Source organism: Heloderma suspectum, chromosome 4, assembly GCF_057233095.1.
Source record: "Heloderma suspectum isolate Gila_16-S chromosome 4, 16-S_ref, whole genome shotgun sequence".
NCBI classification, from domain to species: Eukaryota; Metazoa; Chordata; class Lepidosauria; order Squamata; family Helodermatidae; genus Heloderma; species Heloderma suspectum.
Window position 1 is genome coordinate 167,662,365 of NC_139461.1, and position 22,377 is coordinate 167,684,741.

A 22,377-nucleotide genomic window follows, 5' to 3' on the forward strand; every position below is an offset into this window, starting at 1 on the left:
CATGTGACTTGCCTGAGGTTGCCCAGGAAGTTTTAGGCATAGCCAAGAACGGAACCTCTGTCCTAAATATTTGCTTTGCCTGAAGCACAACGGCTGCCTTCTCCAACCTAAATTGCCTCTTCAGCTCATTCAGAAATGCCAGGGAAAAAAAACAGCCCTTGCGTCAGGTTCATAAAGCTTCCTCCTCTCTCTTGTCAGCAGAGAGCAAGTTTGGGGACTGTTGCTAGGATGGGAAATTTCGGAAAACCTTCCAAGGGAACATCGAGAACATCATATTCGCATTTTCTTCTGATTTCCCTTTAGTTAAAGTTGATTGCTATAAAATGGTAGTGCACGGGACACTTTGGAATCAGTTTTAATATCAACTGGTGCCTGCTCTAGTATCAATGAGTAGTGGCAAATTTTGAAGAGCAGCCCATCACGACAGTGACAGTTCCAACAGACACGCCCCAAGGAGAATCCAGAAATTCAGGCAGCTGTGTTGATCCACATCAACAAACCAGTTCTTGCAGCTTTCATCTCCACCAGGAGCAGGTCTTCCATAAAGCTAATGGGTCTTCATTGCCCATTCAAGACCAAGTTAATTCCAGAATACTCTGCACTACAATAGGGAACAATATATTGCTGCTGGGAAAATTCTTTTTCCCCTAACTTCTGTGAGGATTGTCACTAACTCAGAAACCCAGTTCGCACATAAGGAGAACCCACCATGGGTGCATTTCCCCGCAGGGCTTCTTGTTGTGGTGGCGGCCACCATTTTGAATATTTGGAGGGGGGTGCCATATCTTCTTATTATGTGCGAACCCAGTGACAGTGGGTTGTTGGGGTGGTTAACCAGCCATCTGCAACTCTTAAACAGCCATAGGTTCTGGGTGGCTTGTCAATCACCCCAACAACTCACCCTCCTGGGTTCACACGTAACGACAAGCCCCCGCCAAGCCCTAAATATTCAGAATGGCAGCTGCCATTGCAGTGAGAAGCCCCATGGGGAAATTCACCCATGGTAGTTTCTTGTTATGTGCAAACCAGGTCAGAGGGAACAAAGAGTCCAGAGTTGGTGGGGTTGCAGGTGCCATCAGGATCCCTGCTAATGAAAAAGTGCCAATACTGGGTCCCAGTGAGCTCTGGCTCCACTATACCACTGATCAGCTGTAAGCATTACACTGCATTGGGCTGAAGAGGGCTACACTTCCTGGCTTCAAGAAGGTTGCTGGATGCAGATCCTGGTTAAATCTGATGTCTGAGCGTCGTCCTCGTTCACTTTTTTCCTCCACTCCAACCAATTATAAAACGTCTAGTTTGCAAGAAGTTGCCTAAATTCAACCTAGATATTACCAGGATCCAACACAATAATAAAAATGCAAAATATAAGAATGTGTATTCCTTGCCAGATGCTTGCTCATTCTTTCTTGAAACAAATGTAGCCATAGCGATTTCAGTGAGGAGATATAAACAGAGAAAAAGGAGGAGCAATGCGTAATTTTCAGTGGGAACTGGGAGATCCGGGTTCTAGTCCCCACTCGGCCATGGAAGCTCACTGGGTGACTTTGGGCCAGTCACAGACTCTCAGCCCAACCCACCTCACAGGGTTGTTGTTGTGAGGATAAAATGGAGAGGAGGATGATAATGTAAGCCGCCTTGGGTTCCTTGCAAGAGGAAAAAAGGCGGGGTATAAATTCAATCAATCAATCAATCAAAGAAGATGGCAGAAACTGGAAACTGAAAGGGTGTTTGCATAAATAAACTAAAACGCATGTCTGAGCCTCCCCCTTTTTGTGTCATGTGTGAAAGCTGCTAATGTGGGAGTAAATTTGCATAAGAAACCAAATTTAATCTTATAGGCCCCTTCCAGCCCTACTATTCTATGAAACTGCCCAGAGTGCTTCAGCTCTGGGTATAGAAATGCAATAAATAATAACAGTATACACTGCAGCCAGTATAGATTTTGCATTTAACTTAGCATCCATTAAAGCCTTCTGAATGAAAATGCTCAAGGCCAGACAGCCCTGAATAACTTCAGAGTCTGGGGAGACCAGGTGTAAAGGGAGAAGTGGCAAATCCTGCACCTTCTACAGCTGAGCAGAAAAAGGCATTTCAGCTGGTACAGTTTTTCTCACTCCTCAGTGCAAGCTGCACTTGTGTAGAAGAGGAAATATTGGTAGCTTGGAATAGCAGAGGAATAGCACACACCCCAAAAGGTACAAGCTAAGGGTTCGTTTGTTCTTAAGGGTTTTAAAGCAGTTAGTAGGCATAATAACAAGGGTGTCTCAGGGTGCAGAGCTAATTAACATTTCTGGATGCATCAGAAAGCCTTGGCTGCAAACAGGGGTCACAAAGGGGGCAGGGGAGGAGGGAAAGTTAATGTTGCCTAGTAGCCAGATTGACCCAAAGAAGTTTAATTTGTAGACTGGGGTTTGGGGTATAAAAAACTAGCATGTTCAATACGTTCAGTAATAGTAGTGGTTTTCATTCTGTTAGAAGCCTGGCCTGATTTACTCTGTTGTTTTACACTTCTAGCTGCTTGGTTGCTTGCTTATTTATATACTTATGATTATATAAAGTTTGCCCACCCCTTTACTTTCTGGATTCAATCTGCTTTTTTTCAGCCAGTACCTGTGCTCCTTTGTAATGGTCACCTACTGGGGTTACAGGATGCAGTTCAGCATTAGAGAGCTTCTAAATGGTTTAGCATCAAACTGTTCACATATGTAGGACAGCACGCTCAGGAATTCAATTCAGGAAAGCAAGGAATTCAAACTAAAATATACATTTGATAGCACCAATCCTGTCACCTCTCTCTAATAGCAAACTAGGTGGTCCTGTGCCAACCAGAAAGCCAGTGGAACAGGGTACCCACAGGCAAAGTAATGTTTTCTGCTTATGCTCCAAGTATATGGAAAATAATACTTTGTTTTAAAAAAAAAAAGACAAAAGACAAAAAGGAGACAATCCCATCAACTCTCCTCAAACGACAAATATGCATAAGGCCCTCTTGGTGGAACAGAATGTCTGAAACAGTTAAAAACCCTGCCAGTGATGAAAGCAAGGCTATATTGTCCTGCGTTAAGGAGAGAGAAACAGAATGGCCTGTCAGATAAAGCTTACAAAGAACAGACAAGAATATAAATCTAAGTCATTAATTAGCCTGTGACAAGCATGTAAGGCAACTACTGCAAATGAAATTTCAGCAGCCCAGTGTTTTTATTGTACGTTGCCTTCAGCATTTCTTAAAAGTTGAGAGGAGATTAATAAATAAAAAACAAATACATAAATGCCAGGTGCATGTGTTATTAGCTCTAGAGAGGCCAAATTCATTACCTGCTTCAACACAGGAAAACAGGAATTTCCATGAGGAGCAGGGTTGCCTTCCCCAGCCTGGTGCAGTACAGATGTTTTGGACCAACTCCCATCAGACCCATCCAGCATGGCCAGTGGTCACGGATGCTGGGAGTTGTAGTCCAAAACATCTGGAGGACACCATGTTGGGAAAGGTGGAGGTAGGAGTCCTCCTTCCCCCACTGTTCCACTCAGGGTGTGGGCTGGCTGTGCGTTTTGCTATGCAGCCAGTCCTAAAACCTCCCTCCTCCTTCTGTAACAGGACAGCACTCAGGCACGGAGCTAGTAATTGAGCGGGAGAAGAGAAGGCGTAACTGCCTCTTGCTATACTGTACTGCTCAGCTTGAGGGCAATTTCCACAGGCCCCACTGTCAGTTCTCTCCCCACTACAATTTCTCTCAGGGAAAATGGAGGCTACTCCCTGTAAGTCCTTGTGTAGCCCCAACTTGTCATAACGCTAATTGTCAAACTTCCACCCGAGTTATCACCGCAAGTAGCAACTAGGAATGAGTAAATTCACCCAGTTCTTATTCCATATTCCAGTATTATTCCATCATTCCATTATAGCAAGTTTCACTCGGGTTTCTTTTCGCACAATTTATTATGTAAAAAAAATTCCAGGATGTTGATTATGGATTTTGCACATGTACAAAAAAAGGAGACCCCCCCTTTTTCCTCCCAGAATAAAAAAATGTTTAAAACTTCCCAGCATTCAGGAAGAAATTTGGCAGGAGAGAATACCATAGGCATTCCTAATAGCAACAACACTTGACAGCCCTTCTTAACACATCCTTTCAAGGCAGTAACAATTTATCCCTTACAACATACAGTACAGTAACCACCAAGTATCACATGTTCCGTTCCTGAAACTGCTAGAGAGACTACTTATAGAAGCTCAGAACTCAGCATAACTGTCCCTCCCTCCCCACTTGTAGACAGAATTAGAATTTCTGTCTGCAAGAAAGTTATCTGGGGAGGGCAGGGAGGGATTGTCCATTGTTTCATTTATGTATATTCCCTTAATTGCATCTTATGCATACTGATTTGGGGGGAGATCCCATAGAAATCAATGGGCCTTCTTACATACTGCTTAGAGATATTTTTAAATATGGACAGTGATATAGAAATCCATTAAATACATACATACATACTATACTGTAAATGTAGGCAAATTGTAAATTGTCCATTGCCTAGTATTAAAGATAACCAAACAAAGGTGGCAGAAAATCCACAGATCACTTTTTTCAGATGGTTTCTAATCTCCTTGCCTTTTAACCCTGATAGGTCCTTTGTTTGAGGGGTGGGGGAATCAACCCCCCCCCCCCACAAATCATACAGCATGCAGCCCTTCACATGGCTTTTAACAGGGTGTGTTACAGGAAAAGGAGATGGGTGTGCAAAGTCCTGAGAGGTTCCTGTTTAGAACAACATTAATTTCCACTCTAGTCTACATGGTGTAGCACAGAAACCCCCCAAAGTTACAGCCCTCATGCTTCTTACTCCAGAACAATTCCATGGAATTCGTAGCTATGACTGGAGTTTTAATGGCATAAAGCAACTAGGCCATATTCCACCAAACACAAGGTTATGTTCCAGCAACCATCTTGTAAGTTTTCATGCAATTCCTCTGGTGAAAATAGGTTTAAAAGGCTATAGGTGAAATGTTAAAGTTGAGTGCATTTTCTTTGTTTTATTTTAAAACACAGCCTATGTAGAAAATAAAATGTGAAGTCTTTTTTAAAACAGCACTATTATCCATAATAATGAAATGAGCTTTACCACTGGAACTAAATTTTCAAAGAGGTGAAAGTGGGTCAAAAGAGTAATCTCTGCATGTGCATGGTATGTACACCCATTCCACTTTTGATTCTGCTAAAGTCTTTTTGCTAAAGTCACTTTTGATTCTGCTAAAGGTTTTGCAGTTGTTGTTTTTTTACTGTTTTCAAAATCTTTTTGGTCAGTGGAACAAAATACGTCTGAGTTCACCATGGGAAGCAATGTCTCTCTCAAACCATTCAGTTCTCTTGGAAACCTCGAGGGGCAAAGCTGCCAACTTCTATTTTTTTATTGTTCTTCAAAATTTAATAGCAGTGGGGCAGACAGCAATTTTGCAGGTAAAGCTTTCCCCATCATTTTTGTCGATGCTAGGAAACGTTTCATCTACTCAATTTCTATGTGTCTAGCTTCCGCTATAGCTGGGGTGGAAAAAACCATCCACTCTCTTGCTCATACAAAGGGGACAACCCTAGAGAAAACTGAACTCTTATAATACAATGCTAATCTCTCCATTTTAAAAATGGAGGCAACCCAGGACAAACATTCCAATAATGTTATGGGAAGAAGGTTCATATTTCATGCCTTTAGAGGTACATGCTTTGGCAATTTCTGATAAAAAAAATAAAAGTTAATTTACTAATTAGTTACGGAAAAGCATTGTTTGGAAATGGTGCTACATTCCACCCCCATCCAAGATATTTGTTATGTGAAAATATTGCCAGTGGAATATTTGAGTTGTAGAAGTGTTTACATTTTTTAAGGTCTGCTGTCCAGCTGGCAAATATGAGGAATCAAAAACAGACTCATTCCATTTAATTTTTTAACATAAATTGGTTTTACCTGTCTTGAGAACATGATGTGATGAGTTTATTTCACAGCTACCTGCCTGATCATCACCGCTGGTTTGGGGTATCCTGAGGACAAAAAATAGCAAGGAGTGCTGAGAGGAGTGATGTGGGGTGGAAAATTTCCCACACAATTTTTTTTCCAAGGGGATTTTTTTTTAGTGCTTTATTTTCCCTCAGAAAATTCTGTTTCCTAAATTCATTAATAAGAATGAATGGACACCAATTGCAAATATAATATTAGGCAAGCTTGGCCGTTTCAAAGTTGTAATTAATGTTTTTCAGGTGATTATCTCTAGCAAGTACGTGAGAGAATACATGTATGTCATTGGAATACATATATGTTGGAATGTGAAACAGATCTCATAGGTAGTGACGGTGAAACTGAAGGTGTCCCAACAACCTCAATGGAAGAGACTTGAACTCTGTTGAAATACGGACATGGTTGGTTGTCAGCAGTTTTTTTGGGTTGCTGCTAACATTTATTAGTATGTCAAATGTTTTCAGGACCTTTGTTTTTTCCCCTTAAATTTAAATAATGTAGGGGAAATACATGCTATTGTCTTTACATTTTTACAAGTATTCCAATAAAAATGTCTGCATCATGTAACATTTGAATCACATTAACAGTGGAACATGTCTACTCAGAAATAAGTCCCATTGAGTTCAATGAGGTTTACTCCCAGGTAAGCATGTATAAGATTGTAATTAAGGGTGCAGTCCTATAGGGATGGCCATAAGCCTCAGAACTCAGAGGCTTACGCCATCCAAAGGGAACAGGAGGAGGCATGGCAGAAATGTTTGCCTCTATGCTCCTCCTGCTCTGTATTTTCACTAGAGGGGCTTTTTTGGCCACCTAGCTGAGGCTGGGGGAGGGGGAGGCCTGAGGATATGACATAAGCCATCCCCTCCCCTCCCACCGGCACGCCCCCATTCCCTTCCCTCTGAGGTTGCCTTTGCAACCTTGGAGAGGCTCTCTGCACCAGCTGCAAGGGGGCGAGGAGCTCAGACCCCTGAGTCTGAGGGCGGAGCAATGTCTCCGGCCCTGGATCCAGGTATCTGAACTATCCTGTCCCTGCCCACCCCAAGACTCTGTCTAGGGGCCATAGGATTGCTCTCTAAGCGTGCTTTAATTTTTTCCTCAAATATTTCAGGTCAAATATTTGTACTGTATTAGACGAAAAAATTAACATGGGGTATTTTTCTTAGTTTTGTTTACTAAATAGAAGTAAAATAAACATGTTAAATTTGACCACTCTCTAGGGCATCAGAAAAATTTCAGATGCAAACTGAAAATTTTCTGATGCAAACTACCCTACGCAAATTAGCTTAATTTCCACATGAAAATTTTCCAATTCAAAATTTCCTAGAAAACCCACATCATTAGCTGTGAAGGTGGCCTTGCCTAAGATGTCAACAGACCCAGGCAAGAAGATTGAGTTAAGAAAGGTTGGCGGGGGGCGGGGGGGCTGGTCAAATCATGAAGGCAAGGGGAGAAAGTAAAACTTTTCAGGGGATCAGGAGCCTGGTATCTGCCCCCTATCCCTCCTGCAGCTATGTATAGGGGCTGCTTTGATTCCTGGAGGAGGTCATGTGCCCAGATGCTGAACAAGAGGACCTGCTATAGCCACAGTAGTGTCTCTGTCTGTCACAGTGGCACAAGGGGCTCCAGGAGATTTGTACATGGGCAGGAGCTGCAGAGGTGAGGCAGGCAGAGCTTCATGCATACATCTGAAATAACTAGACAAATATCAGGCTGCATGCAAATGAATGAATGAGATGGAGTTTGCATCCCTAACCAGGCATGAGTGGAAGTATGTGCATGCATATATTTGTAAACCTCTCTGCCAATTGTACCTTTGCAGCATATATTTAACCCACAGACTCTGCGGCAGCTGTCTTGAGTCTCCTGTAACATCGGAACTGACTTTAATACAAAAATATCAAGCACAAAGCATGAAGTCATGAGGCCTTACCAGACAAATCACATCTATTGTTTGCCCTTCTGCTTTTACATTTCTGTTTTAGTTTCTCAAATATTAAGAGCTCAAAGAGGGTTTTTTAAAAGGAAACGAAGAAGCCAGATTATCACCATTTGGATGCAGAAACAATCGCTTACAACACTGGCTTCCAAACTATATTCCAGGGAACCCTCCGGTCTTTCAAAAGATGATTAAGGGTTGAGTTCCTCAATGAGAGGATCAATAAGCATCCCTGAGAGACAACCTGCCCACCACTGCTGCCCTGGGCAGCTGCAGGTGAGTTTTGAGTGCATTTCACAGGGCAATAGCAAGACCCAACTGTGCAGACTAATAGTGTACCCTGGAACATGCCCAAGACACAAGGGTTCCATGGTACATGTGCAGAGGTTCCTTGATAGTTAAGTCAGTGTGGAAAGGGTTCCCTAAAATTTGAAAACTGCTGCTTTAGGATAAATATATCACAGAGGTAGGATAAAGAGATTTTGTTTTTCTTACTCATGGGCTATATAATGACTCACCCCCATGTGAACCAAGACATTGGGGGGGTGGGAATCTTCATGACAACAGAATGAGAAGCAAGTTCGAGTATGATTTCATGGAATCAGCTTTGGTCCATCAGGGTCATATGAAGCAAAATAAACGAAGTGCACTGTGCCTTTAAAATCCAGTTTTCACAGATCACACAGTGCTTGAAAGGAACATACTTCTAGGAGTGGGGGGGGGAGTGGAACTGAACCTCATCAAACTGGCAGGGACTGCTCAACCAATGAGAGGCTTGTTTCCCAGCCTATGCCCCCCCCCCCGCTACTACATTATTATGAAAGGAGAGCAACCAATACGCTCCCTATGAGAGCATCCCCCCCTGCCCAATTTTGCCCCATTCCAGCAATCTGCTGCAGAGTTATTCCTCTCTCCTGTTCCCCAATGTGCGCACTTTTGCCTTGAGAAGCCAAAATCCCGGTTTGAGTGCAGCATCTAAAGGCTCCCCGAGAGCATCCCCCCTCCAATTTCTCCCCATTTCAGCAAACTGTTGAGGAGTTACTGCTTCCACATGCACACCTCGCCATCTTTCTCTTTCTCTGGGCACTTTTTCCCTGCTTGCAATGACAGGCTCCAGAGACCTCACCAGATCAAAGAAGTTACTTTACACAGTATCAGAGATGTGATTTAACACAACAGTGGAGAAGCAAAGTAATGCAAACATCAGAGACGTGCATCATCACAGAGGCTAATTACTGGTGAAATGGGAGTACAGGGCAATTCTGAAGGCTGGAAAAGCTCAGCGAGCTCACCGCTAGGTGAAAGACACACTCATGGACAGGGCTATCATGCCAAAAGAAATGCAGAGGATAGGGGCACACAGCACCAGAAGCAAGGAGAACCTGAATTAAATAAATAAAACAGAGTAAAGTAGTCTCAGAAAATCTAGCTTTTCCACCAGAAATCTCTGGGGTGGCTGCAGATTAGCCACGATATCATCTGCTTCCAATGACTTTGAAATGCTCCCAATTCACAGCAAATGGCCTGTGTGGACAGCCCATGGGGACAAACCCCTCTTTCCCAGTTTGAACAGTACTTGTGGTTTGAGGACAATTCTTCTCGCATGCAATTTAGCTGCTCATGTGCAGATGGGAATCCTCTTAATGGGTGGGGGGACTGAGCCCCTGGGCCTCCACTATGCTAGACTGGAGATCATGTGACTCTCCAGATGTTGTTGGACTACAACTCCCATCAGTCCTAGACAGCATAGCCAATAGTGAAGGGTAATGGTAGTTGCAGTCCAACAACATCTGGAGAGCCACACATTCCCCATCCCTGGCCCAAGACCTACTATACTACACTATAGTTTCTATGGTCTCCCCATTGCCACTATTTCCCATCTAATTCCAGTCTTTCAGTAACTGTTTTATTTCCATCTATTCCTCTAGCTTCTCTATCTTGTAGAAAAATCTGAATTATGTGTTCAGTTTTGCAAAACCAAGTTGATTCACATATGCACAGCGTTCAGTCTGCTCACAGAAATCGACCTTCACAAAATGCATACAAGTCTGCAAACTGTGATCAATACATATTCATTCTTTGAAGTACTTTCTTGTAAACCTACCACTTAACATCTTCCAACAAATCAGGGAACTTCTATCAATGAAGACTTAAGCCACAATCCTATACCCACTTACCTGGAGGTAAGCTCCATGTAGAACACAATGGGACTTATTTTTGAGTAGACATGTATAGGATTGTGTTCTTAAGGAGGCCCTAAGGATGGTTTCTATAGGTACGGGTCCTACAGAAATACCTGTTTAAATGCAGGATTTCAACCATGAGGGATTTAATGCTGTGCGTATTGAATAAGCACAGAGTTAATGGCACAGGTAAAGCTGTTTGCTGTGCAAGCCCCAAAGAAATAGGGTGTCTCTACATGAGGTTTATTGTACGCTCGTGATTGGTCACTCACAGAATGTTGTGGGTCCTTTACATAATGTCGTCAACCTCCAGGATGCCTCAGGCACATTTCCCCCTTTATCATGCTTTTAATAAGATCAGAGATAAACTATTAATAAATGTTAATGGTGCCATATAGGAGGTGAGTAATGCCGGCTTAGCACCATGAACTTGCTGAGGAAGGACTTTCCTCGATTCACACCATGTGCACTTGAACGCCGACGGAAGGGAGAAGAGAGTACAATGCCTCCCCCACAAGGAAGGGAGACAGATCTGATCCCCACACCCACCAAGCTCAGAATCAGCATCCTCTGTTGATTCAGAGCACCCCATTGAGTTCCCACATGAGTGTGCCTAGGGCTACAGGAAAACGGTACAGCACAAGCCAAGCAGAACTTCCCCTGCCCCCCTCCTTTGCACACATATCAGGGAGGGAGGGGCTTCCTCTATGCAAATTACATGTCTGCTGTGTAAAAAGGCCCATCCTAATCCCACAAAGAAAGCGAAAGTAGAAAGCCCCAGAAAGGATGCAGGCTTTTTGCTTAACATAGAGACACCCATAGTCTTTCTTGTTCTAGTCACATTGACATAATTTGCTTGTAACTAGCTGGACTTGCCTGGTGGATGTTCTCACCGGATGCAGAACGTCTCCTGAGACCGGCAGCCCCTGCCACCCATCCTGCCTGGCCTCATGGCTTCCCAAGCCACAGTGGGGCCACCTACACTTCTGTTTGCAGGTGCAGCTTCCCCCACTGTGCTGCCAAAACCTACAATACAAGACTCTCTTCCACATACAACTCTTCAAGACACAGGAGTTTTGTGATGAATGAAATGTGGAAACATATCCCCAGCCTACCCTGCACCATTAGGCCTGGTTGGGCCCGCAGACAGGGCTGATGTGCTATCAAGACACTCACAACATGTAATAACACAGGAGGGGGCAAGAAAGGATCGAAATAATACTTAAGACGTTCAGGTGGCAGGCAGGTAGTTGTGTCAGCTCGGGGCCAGGTGGAAGATATGGCAGGGTTGCCACCTTTTCTATTGCCCCGCTTTGCTGCCTTTTGTTGTTGTTGTTCAGTCGTGTCCGACTCTTCGTGACCCCATGGACCATAGCACGCCAGGCCTTCCTGTCCTGCGCTCTCTCCCAGAGTGTGCTCAAGTTCATATTCATTGCATCGGTGATGCTAGCTAGCCATCTCATCCTCTGCCGTCCCCTTCTCCTTTTGCCTTCAGTCTTTCCCAGCATCAGGGTCTTTTCCAGAGAGTTTTCTCTTCGCATTAGGTGGCCAAAATATTTCAGCTTCAGCTTCAGCATCTGTCCTTCCAATGAGCACTCAGGGTTGATTTCCTTTAGGATGGACTGATTTGACCTCCTTGCAGTCCAGGGGACTCGTAAGAGTCTTCTCCAGCACCACAGTTCGAAAGCATCCATTCTTCGGCGCTCAGCTTTCCTTATAGTCCAGCTCTCACAGCCATACATTACTACTGGGAAAACCATAGCTTTGATTAGACGGACCTTTGTCGGCAAGGTGATGTCTCTGCCTCTTACTATGCTGTCTAGGTTGGCCATAGCTTTCCGCCCAAGGAGCAAGCGTCTTTTAATTTCATGGCTACAGTCACCATCTGTGGTGATCTTGGAGCCCAAGAAAGTAAAATCTGTCACTGCTTCCATTTCTTCCCCTTCTATATGCCAGGAAGTGAGGGGGCCAGATGCCATGATCTTCATTTTTTTAATGTTGAGTTTCAAACCAGCTTTTGCACTCTCCTCTTTCACCCTCAACAAGAGGCTCTTGAGATCCTCTTCGCTTTCTGCCATTAGGGTGGTATCGTCTGCATATCGGAGGTTGTTGATAATTCTCCCAGCAATCTTAATTCCTACCTCTGATTCATCCAACCCGGCATTTCTCATGATGTACTCTGCATATAAGTTAAATAAGCAGGGTGACAATATGCAGCCTTGTCGTACTCCTTTCCCAATTTTGAACCAATCGGTTGTTCCATGTCTGGTTCTTACTGTTGCTTCTTGACCCTTGTACAGGTTTCTCAGGAGACAGGTAAGGTGGTCTGGTACTCCCATCACTTTCAGAATTTGCCACAGTTTGTTGTGATCCACACAATCAAAGGCTTTAGCGTAGTCAATGAAGCAGAAATAGACGTTTTTCTGGAATTCTCTTGCTTTCTCCATGATGCAGCAAATGTTGGCAATTTGATCTCTAGTTCCTCTGCCTCTTCAAAATCCAGCTTGTACTTCCGGTAGTTCTCGGTTCGCATACTGCTGAAGCTTAGCTGGAAATGGCAACCCACTCCAGTATTCTTGCCAAGAAAACCCCATGGAACGTAACACAAGGCTAAAAGAGATGACACCGGAAGATGAGCCCCTCAGGTCGGAAGGTGTCCAATATACTACTTGCTGCCTTTTAGCACCACCTTAACTTAAAGTTTCTGCAAGTTAACAGATGATTGTCTCCATACCATAAAAAGCTTCACCTGGTGGTTTCTACAAACTAAAAGATGGTTAAAGGCACAGGAGCAGGTTGACCCATTTTTTTCAGGTCAGCAGGCAACCCTAGATTTTCTTAGCAGTAAAAGTACAAGCACGAAAGACATCTCTAGGTTTGCTAGGTTTTATTCTGGTTGTACTTTTATATTGTAGTTTTAAGCTTTCATATTATTTTATGCTGTGCTTTGTGGTTTTAATTTTTGTGAACCACCCAGAGAGCTTTGGCTATTGGGTAGTATAGAAATCAATCAATCAATCAATCAATCAATCAATCAATCTCCCTCTCATTTTATGCTCTTGCAGAATCAACAGCCCAGCCCCCTACAAAGTCCTATCCTAGGAAGCCACTTAAATAAAATATGCATTAAGGAAGCTGATCCTGTGTCTGGGACCACAGTATCTGAAGGACTGTACCAATTTTGAATTAGTTTTAATATTTTGATTAGGTTGTAAGTATTGTTTTAAACTTCTGTACTGGTAGCACCAAGGCTATGGATTTCCCTTCCTCAAGATGTTTGCCTGGCATTCATGCTTCTCTCCTTCCAGTAGCAAGTTAAAACATTTTTAGTTGGCCAAGCATTAAGGCATAGAAGGAGATAGAAACATGAAGGCCCAGAAAACTCCTGAAAAAAGCACCACATTTTCCTCTTTTTTTCTAGCCATTCACATTGAGTGTAAAGTATTTTAGGATACCACTTTGTTTCTGTTTTACTTGATATTTCAGTAAATTAATTATTGCATTTTTATCATTAAGCTTTTTTTTGTTAGCTGCCTTGGCTACTTTTAGTTAAAAAGGTGGGGCATAAAAAATTTAAATAAATACTCTCATAATGACTGTCAGCTTGGAAGTGCTGTAACTATGTTTTCCCCATCTTCTGTAACCAAGAACCTGAAAAAGTAAAACACACACACACACACGCACACAACAAACAGACTTTTGATGTAGAACTCTTTGATGCTCACTGGTTTTCAGGGATGCTCCTTGTACAGCACTGGAGAAATTGGCAGGCAGGTATAGGGCTTGTCGGCCTCCTAGAGAAGCAGAGTTTAACTTAGGCTGCAATCCTCTACACACTTACATGGGAGTAAGTCCCACTGAACTGAGTGGGGCTTACTTCTGTGTGGACATGCATAGGATTGCACTGTTAACGTTTGGGGGGATGTATTCAATCCCAGTAATCTCAGATGACTTTGAAGAAGGGAGAAGTGATGTGAGGCTATTTAAGCTCTAATGTCCTAAGCATACTGCCCTAAATAGCATCACTGAATCAATGGCGCTACTTTCAAGCAGCGGTGATCTGGAGCTAGTATACAAGTGTATTTATTTTAATACATTGAATACCCCACCCTTTAGGGCAGGGGTGGGCAACTTGTGGCCCTCCAGATGTTCTGGCCTATAACTCCAATCATCCATCACCATTGGCTATGCTGGTAGGGCTGATAGGAGTTGTAGGCCAAAACACCTGGAGGGTCACAAGCTTCCCTCCACTAAGGCATCCCAGGCAATTTCTGCCTCATGCCCAAGCTGGAAGCTACACTAGAATGGAACTACATAATCAGCATCCTCCTGGAGTTGACAAGACATCACCTGCTCCAGAACCTTGCTTTAAAATGGCAGATTAGAAACTGGCCAATTTATAAAAGTGTCATCACTATGCAGTTTTCCCAAGGATTTAGGATCTAAATTTGGCTTTGAAATTTTTTTTTTTTTATCACTGCCTCCTTTTAAAGCAAAATGACTACACCATCCTCAATGTAGCATTTACCGCAGCTGATACTCCTAAAGTAAGCCCAGCTCTAGCTGATTTCAAAAGCCAAGATAGACAAGCGTCCAAGGAACAGGTGGCTGGGTGCATCCCACCAAACTGCATGTCCACATCTTCAGGCATTAGATTTAGTACTGGGTATCAGGGGGTCCCCCCTAAGCTATAAAGTCACTGGACAGTGTTCTCAGAACACTGCTAAGGAAAATGTGGCCAGTTCTTATGTTCTAGAAGGGACAGGTGCCAGGGCTCAGACGAGAGCACTCTGATCGTACCTGGAAGGAAGCATGATGTTCCATGCATGTGGGGGCCAAGCTTCAGCTGTTCAGTGTTGTCTCCTGGCTTTTGTGAAGTTTTTCCCCATTCTAAAAGGTTAAAATGCCTCTCCTAAAGCTTAGCTACTGTCAGTAAGAGCTTTAAGTTAAAATATGGTGGGATTTTGGGTGTCTTGGGCCATGCCCCCTTTGCCTTCATCTCCTCCCACCACTGGAATGCACCCCACCCTCGAGCTTCTCCGAAATGGAACTCGGTCCTTGGGCTGAAAGAGGATCAACCCCCTTGGCAGACACCACTGCTCCAAGTAAACAAGGTTGGTGTTAACAGAAAGGAATTAAAAGCAAGTGCAGAGACCAGAGAAGCATCAAAACTAACGCCCAGGACCTGCATGCCACATCCTTTGAGAAAATCTGGAAATTAAACTTTTTGGCAGGCTCATCTCTAACTCCTAAGGCCAGACAACTCAATTTTTCAACAGAGCTCTTTGCTCTGACCATGTTCCAAACCACAGGGGTGTGTGGGGGAATGACAATGTTCATAAACAATATCATGAAGCTCTGTCGAGTACTTGGCTGCTGAGAGCATCATGTTATTGGCTGGCAGCCTGTTCCCCCTGGCTCAGCCTCTGCCGGAGAGCCTTTTCATGCCCATTTTCTGTCCCAGGAATGCTCCTGCTCAGAACTACCTGCAGTATAACACAGAACCTGTTGCAACTATTCCAGAAAGCCCCATTTGGCAACAGGGGTCCTAGTTTTAACTGAGCAAAAGCTGAAGGGTCAACAGCATTGTCTCTAATCACTCAAACACAGACACAGGCAAAAAGGGCTTTTTAACTCTCCCTCCCTCCCTGTTAGTATGAAAAGCAGCAAAGACCTATGGCAGAGCACTTATTTTAAGCACGTTGGGGGGAAAAACTAAAGATATCTGCAACTGGATCTCCAGATGTCAGCAGCACAGGTTCCCGAATTATCTTGGGGTGATAATCTCTGGGAGCGGAGTTAACTCTTTCCCACGCTGCACCATTTTTTTTTGGCCAGAATCCCCCTCTGAAGCTGCTATTAGTTTCACTGGAAGAAAACAACACAAAAATAGTACCTTTATGTTTCCTTATTAGCAGAGTTAGAAGTTGGGATTATAAGTTGGGAGGGATGTGAAAATTTCCATCAGGATCAAAACCGGAGTCCCCATGACTATTTTAAAAATATTTTGGGGGATCAGGATCTCTTGCATTGCATGTAATTTGGCTATCTGTTGTCACTACCATAAACCCTACATCTTAGCTGGTACTAGCACTGACATTTGCCACGGAATTCTAGGAAGCTAATAGATGTATAAGGGCACAACCCTATGCATGCTTAGGCAGAAAAAAAGCCCTACAACTCCCATCATGCCCCAGCCAGTCATGCTGGCTGGGGCATGCTGGGAGCTGTAGGACTTTTTCCTATCTAAACATGTCCAGGATTGTTGTGAAGTTACATGTATAGAGTTTGTAAGCATAATAATGTATTCCTGTTATAAGTCTATGTTTACGCTGAGTATCTCTAGGGTGAGAGTGGGATGAGTGACAGGAAGAATGGTGGATTTACATATGTGTGAAGATTGGCTGAGTGAGTTAAGGGGGAGTGGAGTGTGTGTCCTATAAAAGCTGGGTGCTGTGCTTGTGTGAGTCAGACAGGGGTTCAGACAGGGATATAATTTGACAGGGATCAGAGATAGAGTTTTTAAGGTTTAGAACAGAGGGAGAGGGAGGTCTGTGGTGATTGTGAAGTGTTTGATTTTAGAGCGTGCTCTGGTGTCTTCTGTATGAGAGAACATACATTAATAGAACCATGGAGGGGGCAATCCTATGGCCGCTAGACAGAGGCTATATGGCCATAGGATACGCCAGAGGCAGCACAGAACAGCCCTGTCCTCTGCGCTCACAAGAGGAGAGCAGAGCGGCCAGAAAGGGGCATGGCTGGGGGTGTTCCAGGGTGGGGACAGTGTAGCTGCCTGTATGACGCAGCCCCCCTCTCCGCTCCATGCTCCCGCGGCTACACAACCGCAATCGACCGTATAGCTGAAAAAGCAGGACAGAAGAAGTGCGGAGGGACCACTCCCCTCCGTGCTTCTCCTGCCCTGCTTTGGATAGGCGGTCGCCTCCAAGTTTAGAGGCGGCCGAGTTCAAAGGCGGCCACCTATCTGGATAGGATTGTGCCCTAAGAGTTGCTAATTTACTGTTCATCAGCTTATTTGCTGTAATTAATAAAGTTTATTTGTTTAACCAAATCCTATGCCTTCTTCTCTTGGCTATGTAAGGGGAAGGTAATAAAGGAAACAATACAGGTGATATTATAAACAAGTGTGTTCTTGCAGACAGAGGACCGAGTGTGGATTGGACATGAGCCTTAAAGGTGGCAATGTGATTGCATGTGGGGAAGGTATTTCCTGGTTGGGGTGAGAAAGGCCTTAGAAAAGGGGTAATCTCACTGGGAAGGGACAGGAATGCCACAATTGTGCCCTAAGTGTATTTCCTAGACCCTAGGGACTCTGGGAATTTGTTACTAAACCCACACGTGCAAGTTCACAGACCTGTACATACTCAGTGTTAATACTCCAGCATTCCCCAACCTGGTGTCCTCCAGATGTTTTGGACCACAACTCCCAGCATTCCTGACCATTAGCCATGGTGGCAGGGGCTGATAGGAGTTGAAGTCCAAAACATCTGAGGGCACCAGGTTGGGGAAGGCCTCTCCAGAGTAAGCATCCTACCATCTTATGCATCTCCATCCTATTCACAGCTGATCAGCTCCTATTCAACTCTGCTCCTCTTTTATTGCTATTGGGTACTCTTCAACAACATTACACACCTGCAAGTAAACACCAACAATATTTTTCCCTGTGAAAAATTCTGAGAGGAGAATTTGTCCCCCTCCCCCAAATCATTTGACAGCCCTTGCACTAGTCTGTGACCACCCACTCATGGTGAAACAGAAGCAATGATGAGGTACATATTCTAAGAATATAAAAAGAGCCTCGCTGGATCAAACCGAATGCCTATCTAGTCCAGCATTCTGTTCACACACTGGCCAACCAGCTGCCCATGGGAAACCTACAAGCAAGACATGAGTGCAAGGGCACCCTCCCACCCATGATCCCCAGCAACCCTCTTTTCTTTCATGGAATGTTAACAGATGAAACAGGGATCTCCAGCTGCCCATGGGAAACCTACAAGCAAGACATGAGTGCAAGGGCACCCTCCCACCCATGATCCCCAGCAACCCTCTTTTCTTTCATGGAATGTTAACAGATGAAACAGGGATCTCTAACTGGGTTAGTGACCATCACTTCCCACCTCTCCATTACCAGTCTTAATATATGTATTTATATATATAATTTGTACACACACACACACACCCTGCCTAGCCCTACCCTACAGCACTACACAAAGAGATGTCCTAAAGTAGTTCATAAAAATGATGCCCAGCAAAACTTTTTCTTTTTTCAAATTCTGTTTTCACTCTAGTTGTACTAGTCTCTCCAAGATGAACAGACTCGACATTGTCTCAGGGCTCCAGGAAGAGAACGGGGAATTCTTATTATTTCCGGAGCTGGCACTGCCTGGCTAGGCAGACCCGGGCACGTCACTTTGCAGCGTGTGCCTGTTTTCTCCCTGCAGCAGGAATCTCAAGTCTTGAAAGGCAGCCAAGACAAGACAGCAGCAGCAGCATCTCCGAGATGCGCCTTCCTTCTCGCCTTGTGCTAGCAGTACCTATGAGGTGCTGCCCGGATTGCTTGGCGGGAGCTCTGGTCAGGTCATAAGAACCGCCTGGCCAGATCAGACCAAGGCTCATCTTTTCCAGCATCCGGTTTTCATCAGCGGCCAGGCCAAGTGCTTCGAAAAGCCCCGAAGCAGGGCCAAGGCGAAGCCAGCAGTCCAGGTCCCCAGCGAGCGGTGGTCGGAGGCGGAACTTCCATGCTCCGGGGCAGCGCGCCTCTGAAGACCGCTTGCTGGGGAGCTGCGCGGACCGCTGTTGCCTTCCCTGAACCCGCTTTGGGGGACAACGTCTTCGCCGGCGGCCCTCCCCGCGTCGTGTGGAAGCTCAGTCCGTGAGGTCCCCATGCCCCGAATCGCTTGTCATCCCCCTTCGGTCGCCTGTCAGGAGCCGACCAGTGCGGGGGTGGGGAACTCCCCGGCCAAGGAGCGCGCCCAGGGCGCCCGGGACCCAGAATCCGGTCCGAGGAGGTGGGCGAGTCCCTGGCATCAGGCTTTAAATCGGCTTCGATCAATCCCGAGTGCTTAAGGCACAGCCTGGGCTTAGAAAACCAGCTTACGGGGGGAAAGCCCCACTTTCTGCAGAGGGACAGATTTCAAAGTAACGGCGCATTAGGAGCGCCGCTTTAGCGTCTCCAAGTCAAAACAACCGGGTCGGTGGGCGGGGCAGAAAAGGACGGGGCGCTTGCTGATCCGTCTGAGCTGGCCCGAGTCCGGCTCGATCCGGATTCTGACCCAAGAGGGCGAGCGAGGAAAGCGGCGCGAGCGCCGAAACTTACCGGCTACTTCTCAGCGCGCTCTTCTCGGCCGCGCCACCATCGCTCCGGCCGGCTCAGAAGTTTCGAGCTCCAGGCGAGAAGAAGGAAAAGCGGCCCGGAGGACAGCAGGCTGGGGCTGCCTCCCCCGCCGGCCCGCCCCGCCGGCTGTCAGCCCCTTTGCTTTCCACGCCCCTCTTTCGGCTGCACCTGGGCGGGATCGCGACTCCTCGGCCGCCGCTTTCACTGATTCTTCCTCCTCCCTTTGGCGCCAGTCGGCGCCGGAATCTGCTCCCAAACAGACCAGAGCCTTCCTCGTGCCTAGCGCAGGGTGGCTCGAAAGATAATAGCCGGCTGCCCGTCAAAACTGGGACCCCCTTACATTTAGTGGTAGGAAGGACGGTGATTTTGGCCGGAGCCCCCTTCCCGCGTGTCCCTACGCGTGCGGCCCCGGGCTCAGATTATGGGGGGAGGCCCGGGGCCCCTAATGAAATCCACAGACCCCGCCCCCTGGCTCCCCCCAATTTAGCCAACTCATGCCATCTCTGGCCCTCTAAAACAGTACTTAAGGGGGCCATCAGGTAAGGACACCAGGCCCTCTCACCCCGCCTCCACCAAAATAAGACCACTGACATTTCCCTGCTTCCACTTATACAGGTATGACGAGCGAGGATAAAGGAGGCGCCGGCAGTGCAGGCGTTGAAACTGTGGCCTCTGCCAGGAGATGCGTTGTATGCCTGCGCCCCCCACCTCCTCTGTCTGAAGTTTGTACTATGACATTTCAGACTCTAGATAACAAATGAGTGAAAGTTGTATAATTTTCAAGGCCTTTAATGCATGCTGCATGTTTGCAGTATTTTGCCAGTGCAAATAACAGCCCAAGCCTATGCGTGTTTAACTCAGAAGTAATTCCAGTGAATTTCAACAGCTAGTGTGGAATGCAGGAGCCAGGATTCTCAGTGGAGCACCTAGATGTACGCACATTACACCTGTGTTAAGAGAACTGCACCAGCTGAGCCACGTTCAAGGTGTAGTTGCTGACATATAAAGCTCTAACAACTCAGACCAGGATACCTAGCCGAACATCTTCCCTTATATATTAAAGATTAAAGGCAGCCGCAAGCGTGATCGCATCACTCCAGTGCTGAAGGAGGTGCACTGGTTACCAGTTGTTTTCTGGGCCAAATTCAAGGTGTTGGTTCTGACCTTTAAAACCCTATATGGTTCCGGTCCAGCCTATCTCATGGAGCACCTCCAGCAACACCAGACAGGCTGCTCAACAAGAACAGTCTCGGATGGCCTTCTCTCTGTCTCGTCAGCCAGGACAGCTAGGCTGGTAAGGGAGAGGGCCTTCGCTGTGGTGGCCCCCATTCTGTGGAACTCCCTCCCTAGGGAACTCCGCCATGCCCCCTCTTTCAACCACATGTTGAAAACTTGTTTGTTCAGGCAGGCATTTGGGGTGGGCTAGGGAAATTTTAGAAAATGATGTTTTAATGTGTAATTTTATTGTTTTTAAACTGTTTGTATTATTGTACATCGCCCAGAGTGGCTGGGTGACCAGCCAGATGGGCGATTAAGAAATTAAATAAATTAATAAAAAATATTTATGCAGTTGATCCCTGAGAAATTCTGAGGAGGCTTTACTGGTCATTCAGGTAGTGGTATGTAAGGGGGCCTTCTCAGTCGTGGCACTGGGTGGTGGCAACATTCCATAAACCTTTGGAATACTCTCCCATGTGTATTTGATGCAGAAACAGTGGCAAGTTTTAAATAAAACCTCTTGAAAACACAACTATTCACGCAGGCTTTCCCTGACCCGTTACCACTCTTATCCTTATGATGTTATGTTTTTTAATGTTTTTAATTATTTTTTCTCTTGTTTCTATATAGTTATGTTGTATTTTAATGTGAACCACTTAGGGATTCTAATATATTAAGGGCACACCCCTAACTAGATAGGCAGTTGCCTCTGAACTCGGAGGCGACCACCTATCCAAAGCAAGGCAGGAGACGCACGGGGATGGGGGGGGGGGGACGGAATCATTCCCTTTGCGCCTCTCCTGCCTTGCTATTTTTCGCTAGACAGCCGTTTTTGGCTGTCTAGTGGCAGGGGGCCCAACAGGGAGATGAAGCTGCCCTATGACACATTGGATGTGTTCTACACGCTGCTCCACTCTCCCTGCCCTAGAATGCCCCTTTTCAGTCACTCCGCGCTCCTCTTCCAAGCACGGAGGACGGTGCTTCTCCATGCTACCTCCGAGGTTGGTTCCCGGAAATGAGAATATCCTATGGCCCTCTAGACAGCATTTAGTGGCCATAAGATTGCTCCCTAAATGATATAAAAGTAATAATAATAATAATAGTAATAATAATAATATAACAGGAGTTACTCCATAGTAGATCTGCATAGGACTATAGCCAGTCGTGCAGGCTGATTCTGTGTGTGTTTATTTGGAGATGTCACCACTTACTGCATCCATGTAAGTGTGCATTGGATTGCAGACTTCAGCTGGAAGCACTTGCTTGCATCATTTATGAGCCACCAAGCCAGAGGCAGCCCACCAGTCCTAGGCTGTGGCCTGCCAGATGTAATTAACAGCCCTGTAGCTGTAGTCCCCGGCTGACCGCAACATTGGAGATTTCTGGCTTAGTGGGCCACAGGTTGTGCAGGATTGCACAAGAGAAAGCATGCTGCTTTATCATTCTGGTAGGTTTCTTTCTAGTGCTGACTCGAAACCTACTGCCAGGAGACTATGGATTAATCCTCCCAGACTCTTTCTGTATTTTGAAACCCACCCACCCCACATGTGTGTTTACAATCTTTGCAGCAGCTCTCTCCAACCTCGATGGAGAAGGCTGCTGTAGTTTTTGTGGGGAGGGATGGTGGTGAGTGGTGGAGCTGTGGCTTAATTTAAGTTAGGGTTCACCGTCCTAGGATGACCAGA

The 22,377-nt window shown here is 45.5% G+C and overlaps 1 protein-coding gene across 2 annotated transcripts in view; it reads right to left on the minus strand.

The window, feature by feature from the left end:
- KIAA0040 (KIAA0040 ortholog) overlaps window positions 1-19,580 on the minus strand; it is a 31,019-nt gene extending 11,439 nt beyond the window's left edge. The window contains exons 1-2 of one of the 2 annotated variants that reach the window (XM_084851200.1): window positions 19,457-19,580; window positions 5,953-6,026 (exon numbers count right to left, since the gene is read on the minus strand). The gene's annotated coding sequence lies outside the window, so the exon portion shown is untranslated. The remainder of the gene's footprint in view (window positions 1-5,952; window positions 6,027-19,456) is intronic. The other variant, XM_084851201.1, reaches the window with a different exon arrangement.
- Between the last annotated feature and the right edge of the window lie 2,797 nt (window positions 19,581-22,377).